The sequence below is a fragment of the Siniperca chuatsi genome, linkage group LG21 (assembly GCF_020085105.1).
Source record: "Siniperca chuatsi isolate FFG_IHB_CAS linkage group LG21, ASM2008510v1, whole genome shotgun sequence".
Classification (NCBI taxonomy): domain Eukaryota; kingdom Metazoa; phylum Chordata; class Actinopteri; order Centrarchiformes; family Sinipercidae; genus Siniperca; species Siniperca chuatsi.
Genome location: NC_058062.1, coordinates 11,003,334 through 11,025,148, shown reverse-complemented (window position 1 = coordinate 11,025,148; position 21,815 = coordinate 11,003,334). Strand labels below are relative to the sequence as shown.

General features: G+C 40.6%; 1 long non-coding RNA gene across 1 annotated transcript; it reads right to left on the bottom strand.

Moving 5' to 3' along the window:
• Nucleotides 1–6,987: 6,987 nt before the first annotated feature.
• LOC122869134 lies at nt 6,988–11,553 on the bottom strand. Its single transcript, XR_006376256.1, has 3 exons — nt 11,021–11,553; nt 8,383–8,448; nt 6,988–8,094 (listed from the first exon to the last, which is right to left on the bottom strand). It is a non-coding gene; the product is annotated as an uncharacterized LOC122869134 (long non-coding RNA).
• Nucleotides 11,554–21,815: the final 10,262 nt, after the last annotated feature.

Here is a 21,815-nt window from a genome sequence, read left to right as displayed (position 1 = left end):
ACACACTCCAAAACAGATGAGACTGTGACCTTGATTGTGATTTCCCGTCAATCTAACTTAAGGACCAGAATCGTCCTTTAACAAGATTACTTTACCTTGATCTAATGGATTTGACTCTTGAGACAAAGTAATCTGGCTGCATCCGTTCCATATAAAACATAAACACTTTGTCACCACCCACAAACAGACATCTGATGCATTGTTATTGCAAGAATCAATCGCAGACCTTTACTCTCACAATATTTCCTCAGTTTGTCATAGAAGAGGTATACTGCTCTCCCTCTTCTTCTGTCTTTTTCTCACATTTATTCGTCTCTCTCCCCCTCTCTCACTCTCAGACATGTCCACAAAGTCTTTGTGACAATCCCATAGGTGCATAATGCAGTTTGCTTGCAGTTTAGGTTGAGAGTGTGTACTCTGTTCAGCAGGTTAGATTGCAGACCGTCAGGCGAAGGCACTGACTGTCATCGCAGAATGACAGTGTCCTGACCAGCCAGATTCCTTTGAAGCCAATGCCTCCGGGTTTGCCCCAGGGTTGTTGAGGCATGCTGGAATCTGCCATAGGTGGAGAAGTCCTGCAGAACCTCACCTCATTTTGATTAATGGACCTCTCTCTGCCCCTGAGTGAGCAATTATCAGAAGGAAGGCAAAGTCGTTCATCACTGTAACTGAGCAGCAGGCCTCTTCCACTGTCGAAAGTCATACCTACAGGGTGAGGGGTCTACATCCACACCCCCCACCTCCTCCTCCCCATCAACCAGGCTGCTGCCCCTTGTCTGGGTCTGTCTGCTGAGGGTCAGAGAGGCGGAGGCTTCCGGTGGTATGGAGTGCAGACCTGCTTACGAGCAGATCAGCTATCCCCACAGTAATTGTTTAGCTGCCGCCTGGGATCTCTTGCCTTGATCAAATTCAAGCCTGCACGTTATTGTGAGATCAAGTTCCTACTCAGTCCTGTGGCACCAAGCCTAGAATTCACTTTGCAACACGACTGGCATGTGTTGCGAACAACCATTGTCCATAGCTGTTAGTAGATGTGTTTGGCATACTAACTGTCCACAGACTGAAAGAAAGCTACAGCATTTCAATTAAAAGCAACACAATCTCTAACTTTAATCACCAATAATAATAACTCCAGTACTTTATCCTGTGCTATGGTTTATGTAAAATTTACATATCTATTGCTTTAGAAGCTCTTGTAGACTCTACTTCATTTATTGACATGTTTGTTCAGATGTACAATTACAGTAATTTTGATTTTCTATTCCTGTAAGGATTCAGCAGAAAATGTGAATTAATCACTGCACCCACAGAGAGGATTAGTTTAAATGCACATTGGTATTTACAATATTACTAAACCATGTGCCTGCATTAACAGATTAAAATGGCACTGTATCCCTTACAGTGATAAATTGGCATGGTTTGAGGTTATGGTTTAGGCTTTTCCTGTTTTATTTTGATATACACCCTTCTCCTCAGGTATCTTGTAGTTTTACTTCCTGTCTTTATGTGGTTTTTCCCTCCAGTTTTGATTATCTACCACGCCCTGATTAGTTGCACCTGTGTCTTCTTATCTCCACTTATTTATTTTTATCATTTATGCTACGTTCCAGGCAACTCGGAACTCGAAAATTTCCAACCTCCTACTAGAAAAAGTACAATGGAACGTCAAAGTCGGAGTTCCTACTTGTGATCTCGGGGCAAATAAATCTACCCTGACTTTATGAAGAAGCAGTAGTCTGATGTCACACAACAATGGCATCACCCATGGAAGCGCACATTAGGCTACTTTTCAGTTAATAGGGACGGAGGGTAGGATGCATTTGTAGACTACAGTATTGTATTAGGCTAGTGAATGGAATATTAAGATATGTTTCCGAGTATAAAATTGCTGTAAAATAATATGTATAATGCCGTTTGTTCATGCATGTTGTTTCCTCCTCTGTTTCGTATATGTATGCACGGAGGCTGCACTGCTGAGAGTTCAATTGTGTGTGCACTTGCCAAAGAAAACATCTGTTTGTCACGTCAACCATGTTTTTTGTTTACGTTTGACGTTGTACACCTGGAAAGCTTGGAGGTCGGAAATTTCAACTGAGAAATTCCGATCTCCGACTTTGACTGAAATGCAGCATAAGTCCATGTGTCTTCCCTTTTTCTGCATTTGATCCTCAATCCTGCGTCTGTTCCCCAGCCCTGTGTTATTTTCCAGTGCCTCTGTGTTTCTCCCCCTGTTCCTGTTACCCAATTGTTCTTGGATTCTTTATTGATTAATCTTTGTTGGACTTCTTTTGTGGATCATTCTTTGTTGGACTTTTACCTGGACTTCTCAGCCGCCCTTTGTTGTGTTATGTTCCATTTCAGTAAGTAAATAAAGTAATCTTTTGTTTATTTTACCAGCTTGACCACATCATGGTCAAGCATGCTTATCAATTCACTTAACTAGTAGCAGACACGACTGTGAAATGTGCCCAAACAAGGATCTCTCTCTCTCTCTCTCTCTCTCTCTCACACACACACACACACACTCACACTCACACTCACACACACACACACACACACACACACAAGCATTGACCTTACTACTGTTAGTATTCATTAGTGTGACTGACAGTTGGCTCCTGAGGTTTTGTTAGTATTCAGTGGACTTCAGTTTATGTCTAGCGGAACAAACTCTGACCTTTCATTCATGCAGAACGTATAACCGTCCGTTCTCGATCTTACAAATCATTTCCAAACCCATATCTTTGTATTTTTATTCACGTCTTTCTAGGCTCTTGATTTCTGCCAATGCAACATTTCAGAATGCACTATAAAAAGTCTGCATTACTGTGATGTTTGCATTTGAGCTGGGAGGACATGTTTACAGAACTGGAATAATAGGACTGTCTGATTGCTGAGCCCATTGCAGTCATTGCTGTTATACACCTGTAATCCAAAATCCCCTCACCCACTGTTAAAAATCCAATTAACAAAATAGTTGTTCTTCCCAGGGACCAACAATTTACCTGAATCTATTGGTCAATTACCAGTTTGTCTTCAGGCAGACCCCAATGGCTAATGGCTTTGGAGGAGGGCCAGAATCTGATTTCCTTTTAACGCTGTCTAATGGGCTGTCAACCTATACATTATGAATGCAAACCAGCTGAACACAACCCGTCCCACCATCGCTATTAGAGCTTTTTTCTATTCATTGATTTCTCTCTTTACTTTTAGCTAATGATTTTCCCCCTCTTTTAATGCATGCTGGTGAATCTGTTATATACTCTCTTTTGTAGACTCTACAAAAAGAGGATTTGGAATGCATTTGAAGTGCAGAGATTTTGTTTGACCGTCCTGTTATCAAATCACAACATGTAATGCATCCACGATGAGCAATGTGTCTGTCACTATTTATATGTATGTATGAGTGTCTCTGTCGCTCCACCTGAGAGGAGAGTGGGGAGGGCTGGCTTTGTTTCATTTCACCCACGTTTTGAATACTAAGTGGCCCAAGAAATATATGATACATGGTGTTAAAGCTATATTACTAATTAATTTTTTATAATACTTATATGTTTCTCCATTTTTTTTAAATTGCTGGTTTCTTATGCATTACTTTTCAGTAGGGTATGTTTTGATTCTAGAAAACAGCTCAAAGTAAATAATTTACTGAAGTGTGATAGCTACATAGTTTGTTTCTCCACATGAGTAAAAGCTATCAAAATAAATATGGCCAAGACATTTGCTGCTGTGCACTGGAAATGCTGAAATCTGTGTGCTGCCACCTTGTCCGCCCTCCATCTCACCCTCTCCCCTATATCTTGCTGTCTGCATCTTTTGCCATTCCCTTGCCCTCCTTTTTCCATCTCTGACTGTCTTCTCCATCTCTAGCTCACATCTTTATATCACTCCAATTTTTGCACAGTGAGATGGAAATTGAGTGGGAGGACTGGATTGCTGGATAAGATGGAGGTCTCAGTGTGGACAAAAATAAAATCCAATTCCAACAAAAAAAATTAATTGCCCACCCACCTCCCCAAACTGCAGTCCTCCTAGCTGTCCCTGCCCATCCTCAGCAGGTCTCACCTGCACATCTCCAGAATCTCAAAACCTGACACGCAGCAGGAGGGCAAAAAGAGAGGGACCATGCACCATCCCACCTCCACTCTCTCTTACAACTGAGATTGGACACACACCATTGCCCTTTTTTTTTACTTTTAAAGCCACTACTTGCTTCATATCATAATAGATAGAGTGTACCAGGTGAAGCTGTGCTTCAAAGAATTTCTAATGATCAAAGTTGCAAGTCCAGACTTTTAAAAGATGAAAACATTTTTAGGAGTGAAAAGAGGAAGGCCCTTCAAGGGGCTTCATGCTGGTTTTGAGACTGAGCTTTGTGTTGGACAGAAGGTTTGATTTAAACCGATGAGTAACAAGCTCTTCAGTTGAAAACACTTTCAATCAGTGGGAACAGACCAATAGAGGGCACTAGGGCGTTGCCCACCTTGAGCTCTTGAGCCACAAAAACCCCCCATTAATAATAATAATAATAATAATACTAACGAATTAAACAAATTGTCAATATTTGTGTGTTTGAAATATGGAATGCACCCAGTAATATGTGTAAAATATGATAGAAAATCATCTGAGCAACATATATGCTTTTCCTATACGTCCCCTCCGTCTGTCTGGTGTCTCAGCAGCTCTGGGGTGATGGAGAAATCGCCCACAGGAGGCAGGTCTGTGTAGCAGTTTGGCCAAAGACATGAACGTATGACTTAAAATTTAGCCAATCAGCGCCCTCAAATCTAATCCGAAAAGGTGATTATTTTATCACCCCAAGCGAGCCACTGCTATTAGGTCAGGACCTCCACAGGCGGCATTTTAAATACATGACAATGGCGAGCGTGATCACTAACTTACTCCTCCAAGACCCAACCCTAACTTGGTAAAATCTCTCCTCCAAGATCCATTTGAAAGGAGAACTGGTGGAGAAACTACAGGTGAAAGAGCTGGGCCCAGATCAACCTGACCTCGCAATCAGACAGCAGGTTAGCGAGAAAGGGAAGCAGTACATCAGAAAGGCCTGGCTAGCTGGATGCAGTCATGCTAATGCCGTCTTTTGCTTTCCGTGCTTGCTTTTTTAAACAACGGGGGAAGATCCATCATGGACAGTTACGGGAATGAAGGATATGAAGCACTAGGCATTAGGCAGAGTGAACATTGCTACGCAGCAAAGGCGACAGGATCGCGGTGAGGAAACAGTGAGGAGGTGGATAAGAACAGGCACATTTTATCCAAAATAATCGATTGTGTAAAGTTTTGTGGGGCTTTTCAGTTGCCGTTGCAAGGGCATGACGAGACTGACTACTTGGACAACCCTGGCATTTTCAGGGGATCGGTGCATTTTGTTGCCTCCCTAGACAGTGTGCTGGAAGAGCACCTACTAACTTACCGGTACCTGGTGCTTGTGCTAAGCAACATCGAGCAACATCAGCATTAACATCCAACAGTGTTTTTTCGAGTTCATTACCATTCGCTGACACCATTGCTATAGCGCTTCAAATGGACAATGAATAACCAGGTATCAAGCAGATGTACTCAAACTCTGACTGGTAGTGTACATTTGTTTATGTTCAGCCCCAGCGTGTGTTTTTGTGCGATGTGCATAGTTGACATTTTAAAACAAAACGAAAATTATTCCATGTATGAGATGTCAATTTATATTTACAAGATTGTTTATGTTATTATTTTGGGTATTTCCTCCTGTTAACTGTTTTGTATTGGTTATCAGGGACCCCACAATTTATTTTTTAGTATATAGTTTTGGAGCATTAGTTTGCTAGAGCTTACTATCTCTATGCCTCAGAGCACTTGACTCCCATGCTTATGTCCCTTCTGTGTCTGAATAGCAACTTAACACCACTAACTGCACTTCATGTTTACTTATCCTGATCTTTACCTCCCTATTGGTTTCCCCAACAAAACAAGGTCTATAGGGGCATCTCAATAAATAAACATTTCTATTTCTAATGACGGAGCAAAACTTCTCACAACAGTAATAGGCGTTCCCCCTCTTTCTTTTTGGTGTGAAAACACTATACACCTCACAAGGCCATGTCTAATTAATCTGAAAGCTCAATGGGAGTGTTGACAAGTTAACAGAGAACTGCTGTTGAAAAAACACAATATGAACATAGCTGCAAAACGAATAAAATGAAACGGATTGAAGGTTTGAATAACGTGTCTGTATGGTTGTCTTCGACTTTTAGATCAGACGATCTTTGTATCTACAGGGTTACAAAGCATGTGACGATTTGTTGATAACAGCTTTGTTGAATCAAATTCAGATTTAGTCTTTCAATTCTGTCTCTCATGTTGAGTTTTTTGTACCACCAACCTCCCAAAACGGGGAAAAAACAGACATCTTCAGATATATCTGGCCAGCAAAGTTAGGAGCCATCTTCTTATTTTTGGAGGGTGAGCAATAAGGATCCTCTAGAGCTGTAATCTAGTTGACTGACAGCAGCACACAATGGCTTTCTCCACACCTAACCAGTAGACATTCAGTAAAAGCAGTGCAGTTCATGTGAAGAGAACACAGACAGCGAGCGAGGTGAGAGAAATGCACTCAGCCACAAAGAGATAAGAAAGAGGGAAGAAGATGAAAGACAGCAAAAGTGGGAAAAAAATCCTCCTCACAAGATCTTAAATTTAGTTCTTCCTACTGCACTTTTTTGAGGTAAATCCTCAGTTATTTGGGGCCTCGTCCTGACTTTCTATTACTGTTAGCATGGTGTGTGCCCACATTCTGCTGGTTGTAAATGAACACATCTTTCAAGACAACCTCCTCGAGACACAGTATTTAAAGATATGGTGTCAGTGATTTTGTAAAAGTCCACACTGTACAGGAAGAAGACTCAACCCAGTGTTAACAAAATAGGATAAATACACTGTAAGATACATTCACAAAAGACTTCTGAGGCAAAATATTACAGCTTTGCTGCAGCAATTAAGTACCCAATCTTTATTGATCTCAATGCAACATTTGTGAACAATATTTAACAATTTTAGTTCCCATCAGAGCTCCTGGACCTGATATTAAAACAAATGCTGCACAATTTCAATCCTCTACTTTCTAGGTATTTCAAGTAAATAAGCCAAAAAATATATACAATGAAACCACAGTCAGAGACAATTGCTCAGTCAAGGTGAGTGAAGTATATGCAAATAGTTTTGGACTCCCAGGATTTACTGCAGGTATTATAAATATAAACACACAAACTTTTCAGGAGGATAAGGTCAGTTCAAGGAGTAAACTAGGCCACTCGGCATATCCTCTGAGTTTGAGAGGGATACGAATTTGAGTTGAACTGAATGCACTGCAGAGTCCAGAGGGACTGGGAGGAGCAGAAAACAGGAGCAGAGATGGTTACAGTTGGGGACACAACCAAGCCCATCACACTCTCCGTGTTGTTAGATTTTCCTCGTAAGACCTCATTCTAAAGTTTCTTTCGATGCTGGGACATGGCTCACTCAATCATTCAAATTTCCGTAAACTAGCAATTTCATGGAGGATAATAAAAAGGTCTAAATCAGTGGAAGCAAATAGCACCTTGTGTCCTCAGGCGCCCTTATCTCACAAAAAGATATCAGATTGTACACTGTGTGCAACTAAATTATATTTTTGTTTGCCTCAAAGTGCAAAACAATCTTGCAGACATCTAACGAGTGCTTTGAAGTACTGCGTGTGTGCCAGGATGAGGCCATTTCCACACTTCAGTTTAATCTTCCAGATGTGAAAAATGCAACACTTTGGCTTTGCTGATGTTAGGGAATCCTGTTTGTCTCTTTAGGAGTCCTGTACTGAAAAATATGGATAAAGTAGTTGTCCTTTTTTCTAACCAAAACATCCAGACACAAGAAATACATCCATCCACATGAAACGAGGTGCAGCATGGGGCTGGAAAGGTGGTGACATGAGTGTTAAGTAGGGTACAGTCTCTGCCATCACATGGGTGTTACCCAGAAGAAGGAATGCTTGTTTTGTTCAGAGAGCTTTTGTTCATCCATGATAGCAGCGATAAGCTTGAGCTTATTGTAAGGGCCATTGCTCTGAAAATACAAACACACACACTACTTATAATACCTCTGGCAGTCCATCAACAAATCATGTTTATACATTATTTTTGACTTAATTCAAAACTTCACACATTCTATTTTACTGTACAATACCCTATATCCTAGTGATTATACATTATTTGTCTTCACACACAAAAGATTTCATGAACTTTGAACTTACAAATCATGCACACACTGCCACTCGGCAGACAGCTCTTTTTACACCCACTGTCAAAATCTCTGTGCTTCTCAACCCCATCCTCATTAGATAGCAGCCCATACCTTGGCTCCACAGTCGTTGTGGAAGGAAGCAGTCAGAATCTCTTCAGTACATTCTTGTCGATCAATCTGATGTAAAGGAGAGATAAAGATTCCACTAACTGCAGTAAGTTATGGGTCAAACTAGCTCTATGGAATTTCATGCTGGCAGCCACTTATTGTTTGTAAGTTGAAATTCACTATATTTAACGTGTTTTCGGTCATAGTCATTATTTTGCTAATACAACATGAGCATATGAATATATGGAGAAGAGGTACATAATACTGAATTCATATATCTTCTAGATGACAGAGCAACCTGATAAGGAACAGTTCCTAATAAACTGGTAAGTCAGTGAAAACATGGGCAGTGTCCAACTGCACTATGACCACAGGCCTCTAGGGGGTGCATTTATTCCAACTGTCTTTTCAGTTACAATATACAGGTGGCACTAGAAAAATCGGGCAAAAATAGTGTGTGTTTGCCTATTCAAAAAGCTCCATGCTTTTTCAACAGGCTCCACCATGCAATATATAATCACTGTGTTTAAAAAATGAAAACCAGTATAAAACAGGAAATATTTATATAAATATGGTTTATATTACATTATAGATTTCTCACCTGCCATTTGGGTGGCTGAGGTTTGATTCCTGTCCATTGCTTTTTAATCACCATCATAATCAACCAACACTACGCTCAGTTCTTCGAATCTGATCATGTTAAATTGCCTTTAAATTGCCCTTAAACTATCTTTCCAAACTATGCTCATCATTTATTACTGACCTGTCTATGCTCAACGCAATCTGTGTATTTATTTTTGTTTCTACTACTACTGTAATTGCATGTGTTGTCCACTATAGTCTTTGTTTTATTGTTACATAAATTCAGTTAAATGTATGTCTTGTTTGACATGTACCGTATGACTTGCTTGATTTATACATTATACATGGTTCTTTATTGCATGCTTTAATTTATGGTTGCTGATGCTGCTTAATGTTGTCCTGTCTAGAACATATATCTATGGACATTGTCCCTTTTAATACACCAATAGATAAAACAAACATACAAACAAACCTTTTACTACTTGTTGGCTTCAGCATTCATGCACACTTTAAAAGCAGCTGGCTTTTGGTTTTGGGGCTAATGCTTATTCACTTAACATCACATGGCATGTCTACTTTCCCCACACACACCAGTATGTCACACTCTGGATCTGCTCTCCTGCTCCTCATACACTCCATCCTACTTCCCTCTGCAGCCCAATTTCAGACCACAATGCCTTTCCTTCTCACTTGGAAAATTGTTCTCAATTAACACAAACACTCCCCAAATCATCACTTTCAGAAATCTGGAGAGACATCTATTCTCCTTCTCTAATGGTCAAGATCTTTACCACCTCTGAACCTAAGTGCTCCACCTCCATGCTGGCAGCTCAATTTCTCAACTATCTGTCCTCTACCCTAAATACACTGACTGCATTCAGAACATGGCCAGTTTTCTTCTCTCACAATGCTCCTCGTACATCTCTAAACTCTCTCCCTCTTTACATTTGGTGACTCAAAACCGTTTATATTAATCTACCTACTGCCCAACCCTACTGCTAAGCAGTCACTCGTGTCCTAGTACCTTGTCCCAGCTAATCAAACTTCTCCTTGCAGTATGATTGACCTTCTGTCTCTTACAGTTTCTCTACCCAGTCCTGTAATTATAAAAGCATAATAGCTCTATGTTAGACGGGGAAGTGTGTACAGCTCATGACAAATAGGTTACATCACAGGCTCATGGTCATACTGAATCTCATTTTTATTTTTTTTTTAAATAGAACATTTTTCTTTTTCTTTCAATATGATAGCATGTCCAGAGTGAACGAGCACTATACTGGTCATTCAAAACCAAACAAACATGTGCATTCAGCCAAGTGTATGAGGAAAAAACAGTAACAGGCACAATATCAGACAAAAAATAACTTTGTACTTAATGCATATGAGACAAAAACCTTAGCTTGGCAATGTGATAGAGAGAATTAAAATCCTGTTTGTTGAAACTTATGAAACTTAGATTTACCACTGACAGGTCAACAAAAGATATTTTAAGAGGACTTATATACATTGGCCTGATTTTACCCATGCGAGTTAAAGAGTGATTACAGTTTGTAGTTAAATGCATTGAGACTTCTGTTATTGTTGACATGTCTTGGGATCAAAGAGCTTTTTACCACTGAAATGCACTTATACTATCACTGAAATGCACTTGGAAGCAAACAATACAAATGGCTGGATCTATTCCATTGGCAGGAATTTTAGAGGTCAATGTGGATTAAATAGCTCAAATGAAAAATCTTCTCATTTAGTTACAGTGCAGCTGAAATTGGCATTAATCCTGTCTTTGATGAAATAAAGGACCCAGTTGCATTAAAATCCCACAGCATATGTCACTCTGGAGCTAACAAAACAAATACTTTTTAGCTAAATTTAATTTACCTGGTGTAGCTATGGGTTCTTAAATCAATGCATTGGGTTTGGTCACATGTCTGTCACATGTTCACTAGACATGCGGTTCTAGATCCATCATAGCCTCTAAAACAGATTAAAACATGCAGGTTAAATTTAGTTTAGCTGAGGTAAACGCACAGGTAATCAGTATAATGGTTCCATTACTTACATTGTGCCTCTGATGTTTCAGTTTGCCGGGTGGTAAAAAGTGAGACACAGTTCTGTGCCAGGCTGAGGCAGAGAGTACAGAAGGTGTAGCTGCAGTCTCCTGAACACAAGCCAGAGCACACGTCCACACACATCTGGCAGCAGATGTCACAGCAGCGGTCAGAGCAATATCTCCAGTCGTCACACACACACAAGCAGCCACCAGCTGGTCTGCATTCCTCCTTACTTTGTAGGCACGAGTTGCAAGGCTTGCAAGACTGTAGCCCCATGGGTCTGCCTGTTAAAAACACACACAGACGCCAGGAGACGAGATATTGGTGGAAATCACTGTCTGGAAAAATGGTCTTCTTTTCAAGTCCAGAATTGGAATTGAGGATGTATATACAAAATGAATTCTGTGGAGAAAAAGATGCTGATAATTGACTGTCAGCCTGTCCTGAACATTGTATAAGTTCCCAGCTATCTCAAGTGCAGTCCAAAGTTTTTGCCACATGCAGTATTTGCTGATGTTCTTTGTGAACAGTTTGACCAACTTTTATACTGCTTGATTTAAATAGTTTGCCCCCTGAGGCCTTACTCCAGTCTGCGCCATCATCTCCCACGTTCATGAGACAAGGAATGATGTCAGCCTGAACACCAATTCAGAGAAAAAACCAGCCCTTCAAAAAAGCATGACAACCTCAAACGTCACTATAAACAGAGTCATTCTCTGTTAACAAAAACCCAAAATGCCCTTAACACCAAAGAAGCAATTTTCTGTTCTGAGCATGAAATCAAACAGAGAAGCTCTTTCTAAGGCCCACTTGTCACGGGGCCTTCAAGATCGAGATAGTGGTAGGAAAGGATAATGAGCAATGCAGCACGAATGAGGAAACACTGATTAAATTACAACAGTTCTAACCATCCAAATTTCTGAAAAAAATAAAGATACTAATAGTATACCAGATGTTCTGAACTACTTGAAACAGAAAGTGCTTTTTGATTTTACTCAAAAACATGTTTTAAGGAGAAATCATTTTACACGTCAAATAAAGGCACTTGCACAGTGAAGGTTGGTGACAAATCAGGAATTTCCTGGGCATGCAAAACAGATACCTCAATGTTACATTGATAACACCTTTTCATCATTGCAACAATCAGTCTGAAGCCAGTCACATTCATGTCAGAACACACAGCTAACCAAATAATGTGGGTTAATGTATGCAGGCCAGTGCTACACAAATACAGAAACTACAATTAGAAAAATAATGTGAAAGTATACAGTCAGCAATCCTACATATATAAAAATATATATACTGTATATATATATGCACATTGCATATTTGCACTCAAGCGTGTGCAAATGTTATTATATAGTTTGCCTTAAATTTGTGACATATGTAGAGTACATTTTGCTATTTTACACATACTTATATTTTTTTAGATTTAATTTTTATCCTATTTCTTTTTTCTCATTCTTATTTTTCACACCAGTCTTTTAGCGCCGCCTTATGCCACATTGCATTTCCACAACTCATATTGCATGTGTAATAAACCTTCAAATCCTTGAAACATATAGAACACATCCACTCTACGTATTTTATAGTTCATATTATAGTAGAATGCTGAATGTATCATACATGAAATGATATTGAAGTTGACTGATCAAAGTTAGAATAACTCTCCTTCAGTTTGTGGCAGATGCATTTAATGTTTTTAAGTCCTATAATGTCTTTGAAAACTGATAACTTCTTCCCACAAAAACAGTGATCCTGTGGCAAAAAATTCTCTCCAGGCAACAGATTGCCTTTATATTTTTACTTACATGTGGTACTCTCAGAGGAGCTATACTCATCATGGTTAATCAAGGACAGAGACTTTTTTTTAAATTTCCCTTCCTTCTCCTCTCTTTCATTCTGTCTCTTTCTCTCTTTCACCCTCTTCCTCTTTTTTAGACACACAGACATTCCTGCTTGCTCCCTATAAAACAAATGTCAGTAGGCTGAGTGTGATAGGTGAACGACAGTAAAGCAGATTTGACCTTGACGGCTCTGAGAGTGAAGTGACAGTAATAAAAGGCTCTAGTGAGCTATTGTTGGCCCTGGGGCATCCATTAATGAATGACATGAAACAGCCGTGAGATTCGGCGACAGGCAGGGGAGGTGGAATGATGGAGGACAGGTGACAGCAGCCCACACACAGATCTCACCTGTGATGAGTTCAGCCAGCACCTTGCACACGGTTCACATTTAAACACTTGATGGCACATACTCAAACGGCTGCATACATACACTGATGTGCACACAAGCATACAAGCAATGTACGGAGGTGTCAAAACACACAACTACCTACAAACACTTGCCATCTGAGGACATTCTGTCAAAAGGGTGTGTTTACTGTAGAATAAATCACGAGCTATTTCATTACATTATTCATGTGCTAAGTAGACCCCTCTGCACCCAAGGGCGACTTACATTTTTTTTCACCTCCCACTCATTCTGACTCTCATACCCGAATCATGCACTGATACAAACCCCAGTGACAATTCAGCTTAATCCCCAGCTTCCCCTGCTGCAGTGCATCCTGTTAGTGAATTGTTGTGTGTGGAAATGAGGCTCTTTCAGGGATTCAAGCATCTTATATTCAAAGCACTGAAAGTACAGCACAGTTTCGGGTTCTTACACTCCAGTAGAATTTGCTGGTCTTTTCAACTGATACCAGGATAATTATAGATAATGAATTGATAGGGGTGATAAGTGTCAGACCACTAATGGAATGCAGTACTTAACCTCCATAATCCCTTTGTGCCCTTCACTTAGTGTCAGGATAATTAGATTACTGCTGCTGATACTTTCTTTACTCGCAGACACCAACTTACTGTATACACACACCTGCCACAAACAGACTCTGTGCCTATATAATGGACTCGTATGAACTTGTCAACATATTTGGATGCATAGACATACTGTATATACAGTATAGTGTGTAAGTGAGGGGGACACTAGTTTAAATACAAGTAAGTGCTGATAAAATCAAAAAATTATTTAATTGACTTAAAGGTAAGGTGTGGAGCTTTGACCACTAGTAGTGCTATGGAGCAATGTTTTTATGAGTGGGTCCTCGTTTTATTTTTAGGAGACACAAGAAATATGCATACATTTGAAACGAGTATGAAAGTAATCATTCTGAATGAACTTTTAATGTGCTCCTTCATCTAAATCTGTATGTTCTAAGGAATAAGAGGTGTCCTGAGAAATCTCATGTTGGATAGTTAATTCAAGTAATTAGTAATTAAAGTTCCATCACTTCAGTACTGAGCCCAGTAGCACCTGGCATGATGTCCACAATGTTCTTCCACAACCTGCCTTGGGAGGATGGGTCAAGATTTAAGCAATGAGTAACAGTTTAAACAGTAAAAACAGTGAGAGATTTACTGAACCTGTCGGGGAAGATATGGCAGTGCTGGGTGATATATGGCAGTGGGGAGGGCACACTGCGTAACAGGCGACATTTCATTAGGATTGGCAAGACACTCATATTTTATCCCAGCCATCCCCCAAAGGCTATGCTCCAACACCGCGCATCTCTATATCACTCCTATCAACTGGGTGGGAAGCAAGATCTAATTGACAGGTACCATGTCACATTTAGGGGTGACAGAGAGAAGAAAAAGAGGGGAAGAGAGGAAAAAGATGTTAGCAGGGAGGAGCCTTTGTATATAGTGGTAAAAAGAACTTGTATGAATTTATTCTGTTTATTCTAATAACTACTGTATTGGGTGGATAGCCATTCAATTTTGTACAGATATCCATGGTGCACAGAGGATGAATCCTAATGACTTTGGTAATCCCCCGACTTTCACACACTGACACTAGATTTGTTAAATCTACTTGATGGATTGGCACAACATTACCGACATTCATTGTTTCCAGATTATGTTTCCTAATGACTTTGGTGATCCTCTAACTTTTCCTTTAGCGCCACCATGAAGTTGACATTTTTGGTTTTTAGTGAAATTTATCAGACAAATTCATTCAAATTTATCAGATGAATTCATTAATATGGGTGACTGTTAACTGAACTTTTGTTAGGAGACTGCATTCTCTTTTGTCCTACAATCCTGAGAGCCACTGAACGCAGCATTGGCCAGTCTGAACTGTGACCCGGATGTCACCAGGTCAATAAACAGGTCAGCGATCACTGGTTCTATCTCGTTTTCTCCTGGAATCCTTCACTGAGGTGGATAGCCATGGCTGTCTACCTCCCAGTGTGGCCTGCTCACCAGCAGACACCCACCTGAACGCTCTCCTCCTGACTTTGTTGTGTAACCTGCTCGACCGTGACCGGCTTCCTCCGATTTCTACAAGCGGACACTGCACAGCAAAAGACGCTTCCACAGCGGAACCACAATTCTTCCCAGCTTGGCTCATCTACAACAGACTGACCGCCAGCTAACAGCAGCACCAGTGCCACCTCTCTTTCCTTCCTACGGATGGGTAACGTAACAACTGGGCATAGCATAGAATAATAGTGTATATAGCTACGCAAAGGACTGTTTAACTTTTGTACATGTGATGTTAGTGATGTGTTTTCATTAAGGTTTTATTGTTGTGATCTTCTCCATGGTTAACGTGAGGTTATTATTGTAACCGTAGTTCTCAGCCACCGCTAAGTTGATGTTAGTTTATGTTATTCGCCACACAGACAGTCTTTGCAGGCTAACTAACTCCTTTTAACTTGGCACCGTTATCCTAAACAGATCATACACATATGCTGCTAATTTAGCCCTTAAAGACAACCACACCCGGGTAGAGTAACTTTAAAGCTCCCACTTTGTTTCTGACCACATGGGTTCATGCTAGTGCAAACGAAACATTCGGAGGCAGAACAATTAAATATACACTTTCCTTTTGGCGCACACCCAGACCTGCGCAAACACACACACACACACACACACACACACACACACACAGACACGTAGTTTCTGTAGTTTAGTGTATTCAGAGTTAGTCTTCATATTGTGTGTTTTTGCTTTGTTTCTGTTAAATAAATGATTGTGCATAATTATGCTGGTTTCTTTAATGTTGCACGAGTGAACTCAAAATCCTTCAACCTACTAGCTATTGGTGGTATTTCTGGTTATAGTTATTAATTGAATTATTAATCTGAGTTCCAAATTGGGAGTTTAGTGTATTTTATGAGATTCAGTCAATTAATCGGCTATCATTTCTCTTCTATAAAAAGAGTGGTGCCCCTGAGGACTTTATTGATTAAAGTTATTTATGATTATCTTTGCTCATTCTGATGGCCATAATTCATTGATTGCACCTACACAAGTGGGTGTCCCCCTTTAAACATTGTAAATCCCAACACTGTTGTTTTTCTTTGGAGGATAGTGTCAATATTTTGGTTTATGACCAAATACCTGCAAAACTAATGATATTCCAGTTCAGCCTCAGCTGCACTTTTTGTTTCCTGATTAGCAAATGTTAGCATGCCAACATGCTAAGAGAGAAGGGTGGCTCCTCACCTCTCCAAAATCAAAACATCCTGTCCGCCATGTTGTCTACTCGCTTACACTAAAACAACTGGAAGACCATGGCAGAAGGAAATGTTCCTGTATGTCAGACATGGAAGAAATCAATTTTAACAGAGTTTTGCTGGAATCTGACATTCAAGGCTACTTATATGAGCCAGAACACAGTGAGGAGGAATTATGGCGTATAGAGGAGGAAGAGGTCGCCACAGCTGAGAGCACCGCCAGCCGGTGAGGATAGTGGTGCAGAGCTGCCCCGTGCCGGGGACAACTGGTGGTGCCGTGCCGGTAAATGTGCACCGATTGGAAACTGAAATTGGGTCGCTGTGCTGCAGCGAATTTCACAGATGAGTCTACAGAGGAAGGGGCACAGTAATGCTACACCAAAGCTTTGGGCCACATATGGACAAGGGAGTGCTTGAGACATACTTCAGCCTCTGAAGACATACTTCAGAGGCCTTGGAAAGCAACGGGCCCAGTGCATTCAGGCTTTCTACCTTTTCAGCGAAAGGGGATACCACAGACATTTTTCTCTGGTCATATAGCAACCATTTTGAAACTGTTTCCATCTTTCTACTGCACAGACAGCCTGGTTTTATGAAAATACCATCTTTCCAGTGATGAAATATCTCTTTAACATTCAGCTCAAAGCACCACTGTGCTTAAGTACAGCTTTACAGAGCTGCTAGCATTGCTGTAGATTCTTAGCCTTGTTTGAGCATCAACACAATTTTAAATACTGTTCACCTTCACACAGATGATCCTCTCTGGCATTTTTTTTCACCACTGAGCAGCTACAGTACATCAGACCAGATGAGGGTTCAATGCCTTACTAAATGGTATCTTTTGGAAGTAGTTGGTGAGGAGTGGAGTTCTCATTCATTCCCGCCTAGCCCTCCAGCCTGTCTAGAGATTTGAATGAGCAACCTTTCCAGAGGCCTGCTTCTTTAACTTTTTTGCTACTGCTACTCAAGGACAGGCTGGCCATCTGGAGTTGTGGCGGACTTTTGGGCCAGTGGTGACTCCAGCACCACTGACTTGAAAAAACAAAAGAAATTAACGACCTATTCTGTTTGGCTATCCTGATTTAGACTGGTCCACAGTGGTGCCTTTGAGCAGAGGTCATCAATTTATACCATCTCTGGAGTCACTTCTTTCTTTGCTGTCACGTTTACTTTGGTACATTGTTCTCCTCATACACCCAGGTAAAACATACTGTACTGTACATACTAATGTTGACATTATGTTTTTAAATGAAATATCATCATATTGCATGTAGAATGCAAACTTTATTTTAAAGATTTGTTTATGTCTAAGAAGACTTTGCTCTACATGTGTCAAATTTCCAGATACCCCTGCTGCAACGCCTGACATCAAAGCTGGCTCTTCTTCAGAACTCATCTTGCAGTTGCTGATAAGATAATTTAGTGACTGCTGACCAGGGCACTCCCTGGTCAACAGTCACTAAATTATTTTCACTTCAATTGTTGAAGACAGTGATGTATCTTTTTAAGCATTCAGTATGTTAATGTGTCATTTATCAGTTCAGCTCAGACAACAATTTCTCCCTGTTTGCCAACTGGAGACTGACTACAGCATTTCCATCATCACCTGTGAATTATCAGGTGAAGTTGATACTGAGAGCTGCACTGGAGAAGTGCCATGACAGGCTTTTCATAATGACTGATGTCATCTGTTGCACTTTCATTTACTGTTCAAAGTGATGGACAAATGCCCAGAGTGTACCAAGGGACCATGTCATCAAGATGTCTTTTTGAAGAAGTGTTTCTGGCACTTGACAAGCTGGCAGGGTGTTTCTGTCTCTTTCTTGCCCATGGTGAGACAAGAAGATCAATTATGATTGGGTTCTCAGCAAATAGTCAAGCTGCAAGATCGACCTGGTAATGTGTGTTGACATGGAGATCAACTGAGCCTACTCAAGCAGCTGGTATTAATGAAGCACAAAATAACAACTGTTTGTTAGCTAGTGACTGCGTAAATCCTCATTAAGCAAAACACCCACCCACGGCTGCGCTTGTGTGGCAACAAACTAGTCTTCTGTACTTAACGTGTTGTTATGGCAATTAGACGATCCAGTGTCATGCTCAGTCAAGCTTCAACCCTTGCTTATGACTTTGTATGCTACACTCAACATTTCACTGAGGAATTGAATCTTCAGAGCATGACCTTCTTTTCTTCTTTTAGTGTGTAAATTACTTGAAACTGGCTTTTATGGTTCTATTTAATACAAACTTCTAGCTAGTTTTTTGGTGCACCAACCTTTACCTAACCTAACCTAACCAACCTAAATTGCAAAAACATCCAATAAAAGATCAAACCAAGAAGAAAACAAATTAAGCTGTTCCACCACATTTGAGTGTTAGCAGAGTGAAAGTCTCTGTATTGTTTTCTACATTAGAGGCAGACAGACATGCTGTTGATAACTTTAACACTGCTGAATCTTCACTGTCTGTGTTTGTGTGGACTATACGCTCTACTGGAGCTTTCTTGGCATCCAGCACTTTCTCTAGCTCATTCATCAAAAGGACCAGTGCTCTTGTGAGTGAGAAGATTTATACACCATGGAAGAGAGGTGGAGAATTAGCCAAGATTTATGAACACAGACCGCAATGGCAAGGCACTGGCAGCTGCTACTTGACATTTGAACAGAGAATGTGAAAGAAAATTGGAGACGGGGGAAACAGGAAATTGGAACAACAGAGAGGTGGAGAGAGACTGAGGAATGAATGAGACATGAGCTGGTCCAGCATATAAAAAAAAATGGTGTGTGATTGGGAAACCTAATTTTTCGTGAATAACTTAATAGCTCTATTAACTTTTCAACATCCCCACATTTCTTTTATTTTTGAAAGATGTTTTTTGATGTTTTTATCTTCTAAATAGTGGTACTACAGGTGAATGGAACATTGATGTTAAGCATTATGTTTGACACTGAATAAAATGACCTATAATGTGAGAGGGATAGTACATCAGATCCCACTGAGAATCGGCATTTTCCCCTCCTTTTTTTCCATGTGAGGTGGAGATCCAAAAGCAATGAGGTGAACCACCATGGACCTGAAAGAACTCGACGATCTTGGCCATAAAAACTAGATCTGTCTGAGTGAATGGGTGGACTAAAATGCAGGTTTTAAAGCCCCAATTCAGCATCCTTCCAATTTTCCACTCTCCACTGTCACATTATGGCTGATAACATGGTCCCATTCCTTCAGCAGTTCAGAGGCTGCAGCCTATAAGTTGACTCCCAGGGACTGCTGGCACACAACATATCAGTGTTCAGTTCTTACTGTTGCCGCAGCAGTGGTAGTTATGATAGGAAACTCGCAAAAAATACGAAAGGCCCTAACTAGAGAGCCAGTGTTTGGTTTGTCTGTTCTGGGCTACTGTAGAAACATGGCGAACTCCGTGGAAGGGAGCCCACTCCTTATGTAAATAAGGAACAATTCTTATTTCCAGGTGATTTTACACTAATGAAAACATACTTAAATATTATATTCCATTTTTTTGCCAATAGCTCTAAATGTCACACACTGGACTTTTAAGTAAAAGTACAAAAGTATTAGCATCAATCTTTAAGTATCAAAAGTAAAAGTACTCATCATGCACAGTTAGTTTGAATAGATCTGGTTCAGAAAACCATTAATGTAAATGGACAGAAGCGTGTGCTGCTCTACTCACTCTCTGCAGGAAATGGTTGCACCTTTTCTTTAGACTATAATAAGAGGAGACAAATATACCTTCTAGTGGAATATTACACAACTCTTTGCACCAGAATTAAGAAAGAGAGCGCTGAGTCCATAGGGCTGCTCATTGGGCCTCTTTGTTCATATAACTTTTAAAATAGCCAGTGCCTTGTAGGAAGAAAAAGTGGACAGAACATAAATGCCCTGGATGGCCTGCACCACAGTGGGATTTCTGACAGAAGTGACAAAAAGCATAGAGAAGGTTTTTTAGCCATGGCATGTATGCAGTCACATCCACTAGGGGTGAATCGTAGTGAGGTGACGCAGAGAACCACAGAGGACAGTGGATGCTTGGCCTCGCGGCACACGTCCACATCCAAATTGAGTCCATATCTGACTCACAACATCGGTGTTCAGCTTCCATTAGTCTGTCGGTGGCCTGCACTCTACCTAGTGACTTCATCATTATTCCCCCACATCCTGTTTGCCACCTGTGAGCACCAAAACATAAGAGGCTACTCTTGGTTGGGGACAGTCCCTGCCACAGCTAGTCAGGCTTGTCTTGGCTGGATGGAAAGAGCCCCAGGAGCAGGCTAGCTGGCATTAGTCCACTGCTCTTTACCGCCTGAGAGCCAGGGTGGATTGTTGGGGCTGACGGGCCTGTAGCTGAATAGGCTGAGAGCCAGTAGTGTCTTCATCATCCCACATCAGCTCCACCTGTCTGATGCTCTCTTAAACTGGAAGAGCAGAAAGACATCAAGAAAGAGCATCCTTTTTGGCCATGGTACAGTGTGTGTGCAAACTCGCCCAGGGTGGATTGTTGTGATGTGACAGGGGAAACCACAAAGGACAGTGTTCGGTCACAAGGCACACAGATTCTCTTGTGACCTACTGAATTTAGGCCAAATCTCTCACACTGAGATTACAGAACTATATTTTTTCCACCTGAAAACTTTTTATTGGATATAACGATAAGCTCTCTGTTTCCATTCATATTTTTCAGATTTAGATTCATGAGATGACATTCAATTATTTTCACCCTAAAGATGAAGGAGCGGAAAAATAATGTTCAGGGGTTTGGGAGCTCATGAGGCAGCCAGTATTGAATCAGGAACAACAGAGTTAAGTCAATAAAGACCTGTGAGGTCAGGACGGCAGGTCAGGATCAGAATTTATCCAGTAAACATCAGTCAGAAAGCATAAATTCTACAATCACTGTAGTTTTTGAGTTTTCACCCATTTTTTCTGATAGTCTTGCATAAATTATCTACACTTGATTCTAACTAGTCAGTACTTGATCTTAGCATAATTACTTGGGAATGACATCAGCTGAGGCACACCAGTCTCTCATAAAGATAATTTCTAATGAAGTTTTTATTATGGTGTGTGTGTGTGTGTGTGTGTGTGTGTGTGTGTGTGTGTGTGTGTGTGTGTGTGTGTGTATAATATTGGAAAGGCAAACATCAGAAATGATGAAGATAAAGCTGTTTCTGATGTGTTTGGCTATGATCCCCTGACAGTGGTAAACCCCATGCTGAAACATAAAGACTCTGCGTTTGGGAATAGATAAGGGCTCA